Source organism: Vigna unguiculata, chromosome 11 (genome assembly GCF_037176805.1).
Source record: "Vigna unguiculata cultivar grain cowpea cultivar isolate G323 ecotype 2 chromosome 11, ASM3717680v1, whole genome shotgun sequence".
Classification (NCBI taxonomy): Eukaryota; Viridiplantae; Streptophyta; class Magnoliopsida; order Fabales; family Fabaceae; genus Vigna; species Vigna unguiculata.
This window is the reverse complement of record NC_140802.1, coordinates 37487147-37503636: the sequence shown is the minus strand read 5'-3', so window position 1 is coordinate 37503636 and position 16490 is coordinate 37487147.

Sequence of the window (16490 nt, the reverse complement as noted above, 5' to 3'; positions counted from 1 at the left end):
CTAAACGAAGGGTTTTGCTTTGTCGTGCATTAAATTTTATGGTACGAAGGATTTTGCCTCATTTAAGATGGTTTAATTTGGATTCGGATTGAGATCATGACACAGAAACAGTTAATTTTTCATTTAGGATTTGCAATTATATATAACTTTTCTCATGATTTCCATTATTTGATGCGATTTGAAAGGACAACATGCCTATTTAATGTATTTCTAAACACACTTTATTGATACTAGAAGCCTCGTGTTATCCAATTTCTAGTTTGGAGTTCATCGCTTGACATGCCATTAAGCTTTCTTTATATTAGGTTTAGATCTTATTAAAATACTATTTAACTATTGATTACAAAATATGATTGGCCTAGACAAATTTGTACAATGTTTAGACTCACTAAGATTTTTCTTCTGTCAAAAGAAAAAAAAAATCATGAATATCGAACTTATTTAAGATAAAATGAATTTAGATGTATGGTTGGATTGGGCATCCATATGTAAACATAATCAACCTTTAATTTTAGAAATGTGGATTGATTCAAGATTTTGAATTAATTAATCAAAAGATACAAATGTAACTTTATTGTAGTTGTTTAACTATTTAGAGATATTGAATACTTTCAAATTGGATGAATCTAAATCAACACAACCCACCTTTGTTTTTTTCCTTTTTACTATAATAATACGATGTTTAATCTTAGTTTTTAAACTATTTTTCATAAATATTTCCTTTTAAAAAACTAAAATTATAAATACATATATTACCCCGTGTTTGATACCGATTAGACCCATGTTTGATCAAGTGAAGTTATTTTAAAATTTACTGACAAATCGAACTACTTCAAGCCAGATAAATTATTGTGCATAGTTTATATCTCCTTTTTAATCAGTTAAACATAATTCAGCTTACACCATTTTATTACAATCCCTATCAATTATATTTGAAAAAAAAAAAGATAGAAAGAGAGAGGGAGAGAGACCAAAGAAAGAAAGTTTTAAATAATAAGCAAGGGGAAGGACGAGTGCTTTTGAAAGTTAAAATTTTTATTATTTATTATTAATTAAAAATTATTATAGTTTTTATCAGATTTGGACAATATGTATTTGAGTTGGATCATGAGATCTTCAAAAACTAAATTGATTTCAGATAACAGGATTTCAAATTTTGAAGAGAAACAAATAAATATTCTATGCAAAAGACTCTTTTACATCGAATAAGAGAACTATATATAATAATTCTATATATTTATAATCTCCTTATATGACATCCCATTTAAATATATTAAATCTACTAAATAAAAATATTGTATAATTATAGCATTTAAGGAGCAATCACATGAACAATAATACAGATGAGGATCCACTATTAGAGTTATCCATGAAAGTACTTTGAAAGAAAACTTAGGCATACCATAATGTCATAACTAACACAAAATCTTAAAGAGGAAGCAATAAGGTGATCATCGCAAAAGAAAAAGCAGGACAAGAACAGACACAAAATGAAAGGGTAAGCTAGTATAAAATAATTTTAACATATTACCGCAAGTAAGTACTTAAAACAGTTCTCAAGCATGCAACAAAGTAGGCACAAATCAAGTTATAGCCAACAAGTAGGACACTATGATTCAATTATTCGGATACATATAATAAGATCGGATTCACTGGACGCTTGCACTTGTGGTGGCCTCTACTGCTCTGCAAAGCCATTGCCAATGGGTTTCACCCTACCACACACAAGGTTAGCCTTCAAGCATCTAAGGCCATTATCCTACCAAAGACTAGGGTCTTTCGCTACTCTCACCACTTGGGTCAGTTTGCTCTACATGAGACTAACTGACCCTTTAGAGTTTCCGGATGCAATCCTTACTTGAATCCTTATCTTAATTATATACAACTACACACCACCATGAGATCTCCCCACGAGACTCATGGAATTACGTCTATCACACTGAAATCATGTTCCTCATACCATAACCACCACTTTTATCCCAAACATCCAATTCTCACATTACCACACCATCAACCAACAATATCATGCCATAAATCAATCCAAACATACCAATTTCAATTCATACAAATTAAACAGCATCTGCAGTATCACTTACTTCATCCTTTCCAAGATAAACCACCAATCACAACAAAAATCAGAACAATAAAAGAAAAAATTGTCCTACTCTTCGCTTAGGCTATAAGCCTTCGCCCAAGCGACTTAGGTTGCCTCGCTTAAGCTAGGCTATCTCGCCTGAGCAAGTGCGTTACAGTGGCACTCTACGAGCTCTCGCTTAGGCGAGACCGCCTCGCCTGAGCGAGATCACTCTTCGCCCAAACCAAAAATCCCTCGCCTAGACGAGGACTCAACCAGAGAACACCAGGTTTCCTCGAGGGCTCACTTGGGCGAGCCGTTCTCACCTGAGCGAGATAATACGTCGCTCAAAACAAGAACCTTCCGCTTGAGCGAGACGCTCGAGCAGAACCAGGGCAAGCTTCTACTATTCTCGCCTAGGCGAGATGAGCTCGCTTGGGCGAGAATATCAGTTCTCTCCCACTGCTTCACGCATTCAGCACCCAAAAATAGCCAAGTACAATCCATACAATTCATTCATAAATAGGCACAAGCATTTTTAAATCACTTTAAGCATACAACATAAGCATAAACAACCACATACTTCAAGACACGAAAAGGATCTAGCTTCCCTTACCTTTTTAGATGCTAGCAAATAGAGTGGTAACCCAAGAAAGAGCAATAAGCACTAGAGCAAGCTACGTAGCTGAAACACACATACAAAGTTAAAAATGAGACACCAGGGAGAATCCAAGACAGAACTAAAGCCTCTGAACCGGAAAAGAGAAAGAACAAAGTTGGAGTTCAACTTACCCGAGAGGACGAAACAATTTAGCTAGCTGGTAAGGAGAAGAGCTTATGCCCTAGCAGAGTCCTTTTCTGGAGACAAGAAAGTGTGAGGGAGGGGAACAGTTTCTAAAAATGAGACAAGTGAGAGTGAGTGAGCTGGAAAGGAGATATTAGGGATCCCCTACTGGGTTGGTTTTGAGCCTAAGAAAAAGGTCAGGCCCAAACACTTATAAGTTAAAAATGGGGCTTACACCCTAAACTATAAATAAACAAATATATTAAACAAATTTGATTACTTAAAAATAATAAAGTATTTTATCGTAAAAAATATTAGATAATAAATTATTATATTTAATATCTTGAAGATATTAAATTATTAATTATTAATTATATCATAATATATTTAATATATTTAATATATTTAATATATATATATATATATATATATATATATATATATATATATATATATAAATAAAGTTTATCGTAGAAGCTAAGGTTTAATCTATTGATATAAGATTGTTTTTAATTTAAGATAATGAACAAAAATAAGAACTCAAACAAAATAAGTTTTATTTTGATTCGATTATTTTCAAATTTACATTAAGTTAATTTAGATAATTCGAACTCAAATTTTCATTAAAATTTTAAATAATCTAATTATAAGAAAAATATCTATGTAATTAAAACAAGAAAAAGAACATATTTTTTGGAATATCTTCGTGAAAATTTAGAAAAGTAATGAACAAAACTCAATATGTAATGTGTAAGTGTACATATTTACAAATATCAATTAGAAAAGCAAAAGAAAAGCGTGGCATAGTTATAATGAAACACTTATAGCATGATCACCTTCTTGATAAATATACACTTATCCTCAAACAAAATGTAAAGTATCTCATAATATCTTTTTAAGAAAATAACAAGACTATTTTTTATGAAGTATGAAATGATTACGATAAATGAGAGAGAAATTTGGTTTTAAGAAAGTCTTATCATTACTTATTCATATAACATATTATAATTAAACATGATCGATTCATAAAATATTATGAATCAAGTAATCAATTATTCACTACACACCTAATCAATTATCTACAAAAATAATCACTTTTTAGATTTAACAAACATAATTACTTATTTACAAAATTGATAACATCTAGATTTTAATCTAAGATAATTGATTATAAACTTAACATAATTAATTATTATATATATTAAATATTTTGTTAAATATAAAAATATTCAAGATTATCTTAAATATTGATTCATCATTATATATATTTTTATCATATATATATATATATATATATATATATATATATATATATATATATATATATATATATTATTGTCATAATAAATAATGAGTAATAGAGTAATATATATATGATTTGAAGACATCATTAAATCAATACATCATGCTTTGTTATTATTTAATAAAATTATTAAAATATTTTTATTTTGAAATAACTTTACAAAAATTCTGAAACATTTTTATGTTTTTTCCATAAAGCTTTGATTATGAAAATGCCTTTTAGTTTTTTTTATATAGCAGTTTAAAACCAATCCACTATTTCACAAAAAAAAAATGTGACAATAAATTCTAAAAAAATAAAAAATTATTATAGGTTATGTATACTTTATTTGAGTTAAAAAATATTCTAAACTTTATAGACATTTTTATTTTATTTTATTCCATTATATTTCTAGACATTAAATATATATTTTTTATAGATATTAATTTTTATTTTAATCCATTTTACTGTTGTTTAATCTATCGATTTAAGATTGTTTTTAATTAAATTAAAATTAAAATTAAATAATTTAAATATGTTAACTTGAAATTTAAAAAATAATATAAGAAGTATTTCCTTTTTATTAGAAAACCCGATAAGAACGAAGGAGTAAAAGTGAATAATTTTATTTTCTTCTTTAAAAAAATGCGTATTTTCTATCATTAATTAGTAGCTTTTAATTATACACCAGATTTAATTGCTAAGCGATTTATTTATGGATGAACTTCTAAAACAAACTTTCGCTCGCTATAGATTAAAATCAATATTTTAGATATATTATATATGAAAACATTTTCAAAAAATAACTTATTGATAAATTAATTTAATTTTGTTTTTTTTTTTTTTTTGTAAATTGTTTTATAGATTCTCATCCAAATGATATAAACATACCCAAATACAGATATAACAACTTAAAGTAGTCAAATATTTGAAGCAAATATTCAAAATCAAAATCAAAATCATGCTCCAACTTTATTATGCATGCACGTAGGTTTCTTTAACAGAAACATTTAATAATTACTAACTCTAGAAAAAAAAATGATTGAATACACATGTAGAAGGAATAAAGAAAACTAGACAAAGGGTTTAAACATGACACAAATTTCCTTACCCTACTTTTACCAGCTAATATAAGTGCAACAAGTGTTTTATGCTTGAGTTGAAGGAATAATGTTTCTAGAAGGTGTTTTAAAGAATAAACGCGTCCTGAAAAATTACACGTTCCTTAGATTTGGTAGGATAAATATTTTCTGAAAAGGTATAAACATAATATAAATTAAAGAATTAACTATGTTTTTATCCAAAAATACGAATTTGGTAAATATGTTAAAAATTTAAGTGCGAATCTAAATTTTGCATTAATTAAAAGTAAAAAAGTTAAATAAAAATAAATACACATAAACTTACTATTTTAAAATTTTGTGTTAAAGATGATATAAATTATTTATGTGTGAGTTTCTTCTTAGTAATACTTTTTTAAAATATCTAACATTAAAACTAAAATCGCTTGCTGTTTAGAAAAAAAAAACATAGCAGTCCAAAATTAAAATTACTTTAGGAGTAAAGAAACCTTTTTATATTAGTTTATATATTTAATAAATTTTAGGTTAACTATGAACTAATTTTAGTTTATATAATTTGTTAAGTGTATGAAGTTTATTCAATGGTATTTTATATGTTTTGCTTCCTGCAGAGCAATAGTTAAGTCTCACTTTTTCTTTTTATGCATTTAAAATGAAAAAATTGCGAGAAATAGTTAAGTCTAAAATTGTTTTTTGTTTAATGTAATGAATTTGTTGAGTATATAGATGCTGAAACTTTTGTTGGTTTCGCATTGTGATGAATGGCATATATAAGGCACAAATTAAAGTTTTTGTTATTCCTTTCGTTGTTTCTTCTTTCCCCCACATGATTCACAAGTTGTCACTGTATTGTATTTTTTTTTGTCAAAAAATGTTCAAAGTGCTTTTGGAATGACTTCTTAAAATATTTGACAGTGGTATTATTTGTACCTGGGTGTTTCTGTTCCTTAAACTGTTTTTCTTTAAGTTAAATGGTGTGGCACATGTTTAATGAGTAAAATATGTGTTCAATGGAAACCACTTCCGTGTTAGTAACTTCTTTTATTTATTTTTTAATTCACTAGTATAAAGGAAACTTATGAGCTAAGACATCTTCGTTATTATTAGTAACTATAAATTTTTTATTAGTATCACATTAGGAAATTCTTAAATTTAAAATATGGGTACTCTGAGTTTTAAAATAAATAAATATTTAGTTGTACAATTAAATTAACTTTTTAAATTGTAAAAATTGAAGTAAGAACAAAAACCGAGCAAAATCAGTTCTTCCGTCGATCACAAGACTTCGGTTACCCATTTTTTAAAATAAAAATACATTTTTAGTCTTCAAGTTAAGTAAAATTTAGAATTAGTCATTTTTTAAAATTTTTGACTAATTTAGTCATTTATTTCTAAAAATGTGTAAATTTAGTTCTTTTAACCAAATTTTGTTAAGTTTATCTAATATTTCAAGTGTATTTCATGATAATATTTGAATTGTTTACACCGTTTAACATATTTTCACTTCAATGTTAACTCAAATATTATTATAAAATGCGTTTAAAATTTTAAATAAACTTAATAAAATTTGATAAAAATGACTAAATTTATATATTTCTAAAATAAAGGACCAAATTAATATATTCGAAAAAAAATTAATTCCAAAATTTCTTAGAACATGAGGAAAAAAAATATTTAATCCATTTTTTTAATGGCAAAACTGAGCATGTCATTATGAAAATATTTGTAAGTTGGTCGAATTACCAATTTGGATAAATTAATGTCCCAGTATTCAATCGACGTCTTTTCTTCTTCCTGCATTTTCTTAATTTCTAACCACATTTTTTTTTTTCAAAAAGATGATCTTATCTTTTTGTAAAATGATTTTCGGACTGTTCTGAACATATTTCCAAATAAATTTTTCAAAATTTTCAGAACAAATTTCTGAAAGAGAATTTTAAAATAGGATTTTCAAAATATAATGTTTAAAACAAACTTTACATAATACATTATGAAATGAGTTTTTTGGAATGGAATTTTCGGAATAAGCTTTCTGAAGTGAAATATCTAAAACAACCGTTCAAAAATAAGCTTTCCGAAAACTAGTTTTTTCTTTCTTTCTTTCTTTTTCAGAAGAAGCTCTATCTCAGTTTTATTGATCTGTAGTGAAAAATGGAGGTGCACCGGTGATTACTACAGTAACAACGACGACAAGTGATGCACTGAGAAAGAAATATGTGCAGTTAGTAATAATGGGGTGGTGCTGGAAGAAAAAGCCTCATTTGATAGATAGTCTGAGCCTTATTTCAAGGGTTTTCCTTCCTGCACCTCCGATTTTTCTTCCTGTACCTTCAAGTTTTTCATATTTCTCATATTAATCTTAAAATTTGACTGAAAGTTTGACTGTTGATTAAGATAAAAACCTTATATGATTGTTACCGTTGTCAGTGGTTCCATTTTGGGGAAGGCAAGTTTTTCTTTGTTAAGGGGTTATTCGGGGTTTGAGATGCATTAAGTGATGGTAAGATATGGTTTTTGAGCTGCTATATTTTAGTGTTTTTGGAGTTGAAATCCGTTTTCACTAGTTTTTAAGAACCGGTAACACCGGTTTTCGTAAGTCGATATGGTTTGGCTTGTAGAAACCGGTAACATCGACTTTCATAAATTGAATTGTATTCATCAATTTGTAGGACGCGTTAATATCAGTTGTTGTAAGTCGGTTTGTATTCGTTGGTTTTTAGAATGTGGGACTACCGATTTCTGTAATTCAGTTTGGTGTTACTGGTTTTTATATGTGGTTTCAGCGGCTTTCGAAAGTCGTTTGGTTATGCAAATTTCGAAAACGGTTTATGTTTTTTTTTTTTTGTTTATCTTTGTTGGTATATTTGAATTCATTTCTTTTAGATATGGCAAGAACTCGCAGTGCTCATACAATCCGCGGAGAGAGCTCTCAACAAGGTGTGAGAGAAGAAGACCTATTGTGTATGTTCGCAGATGAGCCTCTGAAGATGATGTTGGTGTGCACCAAGGGTCGATGTCATTGCTGACGACCTCGTCATTGAGGATACCGTTGTTGATGAGCCACAAAATATGGAGAAGTGCAATAGGAGCACCAAGAAGGATTTGTATATCCTAGAGGTCTATATATAGGGATGTCAACGGGGCGGGTAAGGTATGGATAATTGTTTTCCGTATTTTACTTGCTGGATAAATATCTGCCTCGTACCTGTATCCATATTTGTGCAAGTATCCGTTATGCGGGTACCCGCATATTTTTTAAAATTCATAGATATCCATGAGTACCCATAGGTATTTACGAAAAGAAAATTTTAATATTTAACAACAAAATTTAACTATAAATTCAAATAAAAATACAATGTATAACATTTCTAAAAAATTTCAAACAATGTGCAAATAATCCATTTAAATAGTGTTGAATGACAATTTACAAATAAATGGAGATTTTTTAAAATCAATTGATAAAAAATAACTCAAATCAATGTGTTAATATTTTAATCATTTTCTTTAAAAAAAATTAAATTAGAGTATAGCATGTACATGTATTCACAGGTAGAGATACTATGATACTCGTACCTGCCATGTTGACATGCGGGTATACAAAATATTCATACCTGTTACCCGCGGGTATCCATTTTCAATATTCATTTCGTACTCGTTGAAGGTCTTATCTGCAGATGCCCACGAGTCTAGATTTTTTTGACATCCCTATCTATGTGATACCTCCTTACTAGTTATTCAGATCACATAGCATTCTTAATGTGGCAGGGTGAGGTTAATATTGTCCCTAAAGTTTGTTTATTTTTTTAATGATGTGTGTTTTAAATTGATATGATTTGATGTGTAAATCTTTTGTCTAATATTAAGGCGAGTTCAAATTGATTTCCCATGATAAAAAGATACAATAAATTAGGAGTTTGTCATCCTAATGTTGAGGAGTTTATTACGAACTCCCAGGATTAATGTCTTTTTGTGGAATATCATATGAATATGTCGATAAGAGACAAATATATGCTTTTTTAAGATTAATAATTTTTTTTTTATATTTCACACAAAACATATTGCATTATTTTTTTTTTCACTCAATTATGCTGTAAGATAAAAAAAAAATGCTTTTATTCATTAAACATAATCCTTCTTTTATGCTTTTACCTTTCTTATCCATTGTACCAAGAATCTTTAAGTTTACAAATGTTACATACGACCATTTTGATAAATGAATGACCTAAAGTTGTGTGACTATTTATTTTCTTCTTCTATTAATGAAAAACTATTGCATTCAAGAATTCAAGTAAAATTAGATTTGTAGAGCTTCCTGTAACATTCCATTTAAATAATAACATAATTAAATGAAATCTTACACCGGATAATATAAAGAGCAAGTTGCGGAGTATAAAGTCACTCCTTATATCCAAGGTACTTAAAAGGAAATACTAAAACTCACTACAATGCCTACAACCCAAAAGGAGTAAGAGATAGTCAGTATTCGAAATAAAGCCTTAGGGGCAATACAATACATGGGCCTTCGCCATAAAGAAAAGCCCAAAGAGACATGAAGTCCAGCACGGGTAGACTGTGCAGCAGAACCATCCCTTCTCTGTTGACCTCGAGTACCTCTCGCATCTGCTTCCATCAATAAATTGATGATCATCGCAACGGTAGAAGAACAACATACAAGGCAATCAAACAAGCAAAAGGGTAAGCTAGAGCCAAAAAGATTTTATCATGCAATCAGATATACTTTCACAGTCCAATATACATACATCATCCAAGCATGTTATGACCTCCCAATCAATACACTAAGACTCGACTTGACTCATTCGGATACATATAATCTGGTCGGATTCAGCGGATGCTCGCACTTGTGGTGGATACCTCTGCTCACCCTCGAGCTACTCATCCTCGAGCTATGTGTTACAAGTGTTATAAGTGTTATAATGAATCAATTCCCTCACACACAAGGTTAACCCTTAATGAATTTTAGGCCTCCTGCTACTCTCACCACAGGAGTCAGTCCGCTCTAAATGAGACTAACTGACTTCTTAAAGTGTCAGGATGCAATCCTTACCTTGAATCCTTACCAAATTATATAGATGGGGCACCACCATGGACACCCACTAACAGGGGCCATGGAATTACGTCCCGACCACTGAAGCACGACCTTGAAATTCCACCTAGAGATTTCAAGGAATTACGCACTGACCATAGACCAATCATGTTCAATCAATCAAGTAATGTTTACCATACACAATATCTCATGCCAACCTTTACAACCCATTATCATTCATAACCAAATGTTGAATCCATACCAACTCATCATTCCCAAATAGTGAATATATATTTGTATTTCATATCAATACCATGTCTCCTTGATACCAACCATCTCATTTAAATCACATGCCAAGTTCATACCAAACCCATCATCCACAATCCATGAATCACATCACTCATGCATAATCATTTATCACATGCTTTTAATATAACAATTAGATTCAAGTCAGTAATAACCATTCAAGATCAGAGAAACAACCAAACTACAACGATCTTGTGATAAAAACTACTCTCACTACAGAGCTCTGATTTAAGATCTGACTGGTCAAAGTCAAGAATTATGTGTTAAGGATCAGCTGTTAAAATTTCAGCTCGATCCAACGGTTAGCGAAGTAGTAACGTTCATTTTACGAAAAGTGTGCAGTGTTGTTAACAACACAAATTCAGTGGCCTTGCGATAAAAACTGTTCTCACTAAAGAGCTCAGATTAAAGATCTGACCGGTCAAAGTCAAGAATTATGTGTTAAGGATCAGCTGTTAAAATTTCAGCTCGATCCAACGGGTAACGTAGATTATTATGAGGAACTCGAGGAACCCTAACGGCAAGCACGAAGATTTAACTAAAAGGGAAGAGTATACATCGGAAGTAACTTACGTGAGTGAAAGAAATGGGTTGAACTCGGTTGAACTTGGATGAACCCCAAATCCTAGCAGAGGAACGTTACTGTTCTAAGAGAAAGGAGGCTATTTTTCTGAAAGTGAGAAGAATGAAAGTGTTTCAGCTGGTTTAGGGGCTTTGGTTCCTTATGGGCCAGTCCTAGGCCCAACTTATTTGGGACAGTCCTTTAAAATAAAGGTAGTAAAGTAAGTGGGCCTTACATTCTCCCCAACAACAAAAATTTTTGTCCTCGAAAATTCATCGATGCGATAGGAAGGAGCTATGTTCTCCTTATCTCCTCTGAGAACCACCACTCAAACACGACTGATATAACGACTCCAACACCTATAGTCACTGGAAACTTTGCCTTTGTGCTAAGCGATATATGTTCAACAATGTAGATTGGTTTAGTCACTACACTTGAAATGACTTCCAACTTGCAACCTTAAAACTTGAATGCTCCTTCATACTTGTCCAACTAACTTGTATCTGATATACTGACTCACCTCCCATATGCTCCCCATTACCTCTTGTAGGTTGTATCAAAGTCTCAGATGACTTTATGTCTCAAAATGAAGCATGTTCGTTATCACTTCCCATCTCCTTGTTCACTCCTTGATGCATCACTTCACTGTCTTGATCACTCTTGGGTTCTTGCCCACTGCTCCACCATCAACACTCTTCCCCACTTTTACGTATAACGACACCCATAACATCTTACTTCCTTTGTTGGCTTCATCCAAGGCAACAAAGTTCCCTACCGAGTTATTCCATTTCCAATTTAAAACTTTCAACTGATTCCATCGCCATATCGTTTTGGCATCCTATCCTCAATTTTTTTATCCCTTAACTTGTAACCATCATTCCACCAAATCACATAACCATAACTTCCATTGACTCCAAATCTCTAGGCTATTTTGCACCAAGCAACTCTATGATACACCTCAAACTAAGATTGCCCGATTTGGCCTTTTTCCAACCTCTTTGAGAAACTTACTTGTCCTAGTCGAATAACTAGACCAAGGGAGTCTCTTCACATCTCCTCCTCTCAACTTAGACACTTACTTCTCCGACAACCCTTACCCTTACCCTGTCAAGCCCAGATCTTGAATTCTCTTCTAGAAATAAACACCTACCCTTGCTTCCTTACTTCAAGGTTGGTACCCTAACTTGAAAACATAATTCAACCACCTCTCATTTCCTTGGTCCAACTTCCTCTGTGCAACCCTATACTTCCACCTCGGAATGATCATTGCACACTTTTACCCGATACTCACAAGAACGAAACCTTTGATGTTTCTAAAGAACTGGTCTTTGTAGAAATCTCTAGGTCAGGAGTAAGATAGTTCTTCTCGCGCACCTCTTATCATTTCTAAGCATCATCTACCACCATCTCGCTGCGCTTCTCTGATCCATACACAAGCTCACTTGTTTGCCTGCTCAAAATAATGATCCTTTCATGTCCGCCATGACAAGGAAGCAATCGTCGTTGAGAAACCTTCCTCGAGACCCCTGTAAAACTTGCAGAACCCTTTAAGCTCCTTGTTTGATAGCCTTAGCACTCCATTTTCTCAACCATGTATCTATCCTTTTTAAAACCATATTCCTTATTAGCCACTCCAACCTTAGTCAATACTCTTCTTAAACGGCTTGACACATCACGACTTCTTTTCAAAGATTCACCAAACTTGTAGTCATCCTAGTGATTATACTGAGTTTATACCATTATGTCTCCAAAAAATCTTTCACTTGTTCCTCTTACCTCACAATCCTAGCATAAAGCTTCCAATTAGAAACTATCAGCACAAGTTCGACTTCAGACCCAAATACAAAAGGGAACTTTACCACTCTAAAGCGAAAATTTTAATATTTACTTCAGAACAAATTTATAACTCTTCTACCACTGAGATTCCTTGCGTCTATTTTTCGCTTACCTTTGTCGTATAACTCTGATTCACATGACATCCTGCCCTCACCTTTCAGCTTGATCCACACTTGTTACACCACTATTGACATATCTCTTTAAATCAAAGGATACTACTTCGTTGGAGATCATATCTCCTAAGGATGAGATTAAGCGAACAACCAATTCACCCTTGAGATTATGTCCCAACCTTGTAAAGGAAACAATTCAAATCGACTTTGAATTTAAATACTTTGATCACCGCGAAGGCACCACACACCTGAGCGAGTCTCCACTTGGTTGCAATTGTAGCAAAACCATCATCTCAACCTCAATCCCTTTTTTTAAAGGCAATCATGACTTTTTTACCATACTGGCAACATCAAGGAGTACACGATCCTCAGAAAATCGGCTCTTAATCCAAGCATCACTTCGGAAGGTGTATCTCTGGATGAGATTTATTCGTGTTAACCACTTTAGCATCAACCATCGTAGACACCATGTCAACCACTCAAAACTTTTCTTTTCATTCTCCCCATCATTGTGCTCCGACATCAGTTAGATCGTCCTTCCATACGAGAATGACCTTTAAAGGTGTGCTCCTCCGTCTGGTACGTGAAACCTTCCACTTTATACCCAAGGTCAGATGCTCTGCTCATGGGAACTACTTTTATTGGAAACATTCCACCAACAATTTGAAAAGATCCATCCTCACCTGCTGACTATTAATCCTAGTATGAATCCTTTATGCCACTCCTTCCCTAACCATGAATTGTTCTTTCCTCTACTTAGGAACCTCATCTTTCCTGATTGATCACTAAACCCTTATCCAATTCAGTCTCTCACTAGAGGTTTTTCATCTTTTCGCACTTCACGGTCTCCTCCTTTCTTAGCTTTCTCGTTGCCAAGCAATCTCTCCACTTTCTGCAACTTAGAATCTGCCAATTGTTCCTCTTCCACCACTCCAAGAAGCACTAGATGTGACCATATGACTATATTCAATGACACTTCTCCTAACACTGTATGCATTTGCATGACTCTGAACTTCAACATTGACAGGATGTAGAATCAGGTTGATTTCCTCAAACGTTGTTACACTTGCATGCACTGATATTCTCCCATATGTTCTAACCTCTAGATTCAACTCAATTGGAAAACTTGCGGTATTTGATCCCAAACTTGTCCTTGAAGCTCCCTTAGTCCAATCGTTGCTAAACTCCAACATCTTTTCTCAAACTATTAACCCAACTTAGCTTTCCTTGCTCAACGGTATACATCACACATCAACTTCCTATCTTTGAGGTGAAAAGTTGTCTCAAAGACCTCATCCAGCACTTGTAAAGGAAGACAGACCAAGTTGACATTGGATCTGCATTCCCTCATTTCTATAGACACCAGACACAAAGTATAGAGGCATAACAAGACAAACTAGAACATACGAAGCAACACTCCATCATCTATAGACAACAAGACCTTTTTGTCTATCACTCTTCTTTCCCCAGCCAGTAGAATTAAGAAAGGAAAAACAACCTTTAATCTAGTCATGAGTGTGCACCCTCATTACTTTATCAAGGCGTTTTTCTGTTCTTAAAACTTTTGGTTTTACTGACACACTTGACTAGACATGACTACTCACGCCTGTGAGGCATGACAAACCCACAACCTAAGGTCATCCTAAGGACGAACTGCTCTGATACCATTAATGTAAAATCCCATTTAAATAATAACATAATTAAATGAAATCTTACACCGGATAATATAGAGAGCAAGTTGCGGAGTATAAAGTCACTCCTTACAGTTATTCAAGGTACTTAAAAGGAAATACTAAAGCTCACTACAATGCCAACAACCCAAAAGGAGTAAGAGATAGTCAGTATTCGAAATAAAGCCTTAGGGGCAATACAATACATGGGCCTTCGCCATAAAGAAAAGCCCAAAGAGACATGAAGTCCAGCACGGGTAGACTGTGCAGCGGAACCATCCCTTCTCTGTTGACCTCGAGTACCTCTCGCATCTGCTTCCATCAATAAATTGATGATCATCGCAACGGTAGAAGAACAACATACAAGGCAATCAAACAAGCAAAAGGGTAAGCTAGAGCCAAAAAGATTTTATCATGCAATCAGATATACTTTCACAGTCTAATATACATACATCATCCAAGCATGTTATGACCTCCCAATCAATACACTAAGACTCGACTTGACTCATCCGGATACATATAATCTGGTCAGATTCAGCGGATGCTCGCACTTGTGGTGGATATCTCTGTTCACCCCCGAGCTATGTGTTACAAGTGTTACAAGTGTTATAATGGATCAATTCCCTACACACAAGGTTAACCCTTAATGAATTTCAAGCCTCCTGCTACTCTCACCACAGGAGTCAGTCCGCTCTAAGTGAGACTAACTGACTCCTTAGAGTGTCAGGATGCAATCCTTACCTTGAATCCTTACCAAATTATATAGATGGGGCACCACCATGGACACCCACTAACAGAGGCCATGGAATTACGTCCCGACCACTGAAGCACGACCTTGAAATCCCACCTAGAGATTTCAAGGAATTACGCACTGACCATAGACCAATCATGTTCAATCAATCAAGTAATGTTTACCATACACAATATCTCATGCCAACCTTTACAACCCATTATCATTCATAACCAAATGTTGAATCCATACCAACTCATCATTCCCAAACAGTGAATATATATTTGTATTTCATATCAATACCATGTCTCCTTGATACCAACCATCTCATTTAAATCACATGTCAATTTTATACCAAACCCATCATCCACAATCCATGAATCACATCACTCATGCATAATCATTTATCACATGCTTTTAATAAAGAATTAGATTCAAGTCAGTAATAACCATTCAAGATCAGAGAAACAACCAAACTACAACGATCTTGTGATAAAAACTGCTCTCACTACAGAGCTCTGATTTAAGATCGGACTGGTCAAAGTCAAAAGCTATGTGTTAAGGATCAGCTGTTAAAATATCAGCTCGATCCAACGGTTAACGAAGTAGTAACATTCATTTTACGAAAAGTGTGCAGTGTTGTCAACAACACAAATTCAGTGGCCTTGCGATAAAAGTTGCTCTCACTAAAGAGCTCAGATTAAAGATCTGATTGGTCAAAGTCAAGAATTATGTGTTAAGGATTAACTGTTAAAATTTCAGCTCGATCCAACGGTTAACATAGCAGAAATCTTCATTTTACGAAAAGTGTGCAGTGTAAAAAAAGAGTAGCGTCACATCAATCAAACATACTTGCACACCATACATTTTTATTCGACCAACAACCTCATTCAAGCATCACAACCATACAACAGACCAAAAATCGGCAAAATAACTTTAAAAACATAAACCCTAGCTTTCCTTACCTGGAAAGAGCTAGTCAAAACGACCCCGACCCTTAAACAAAT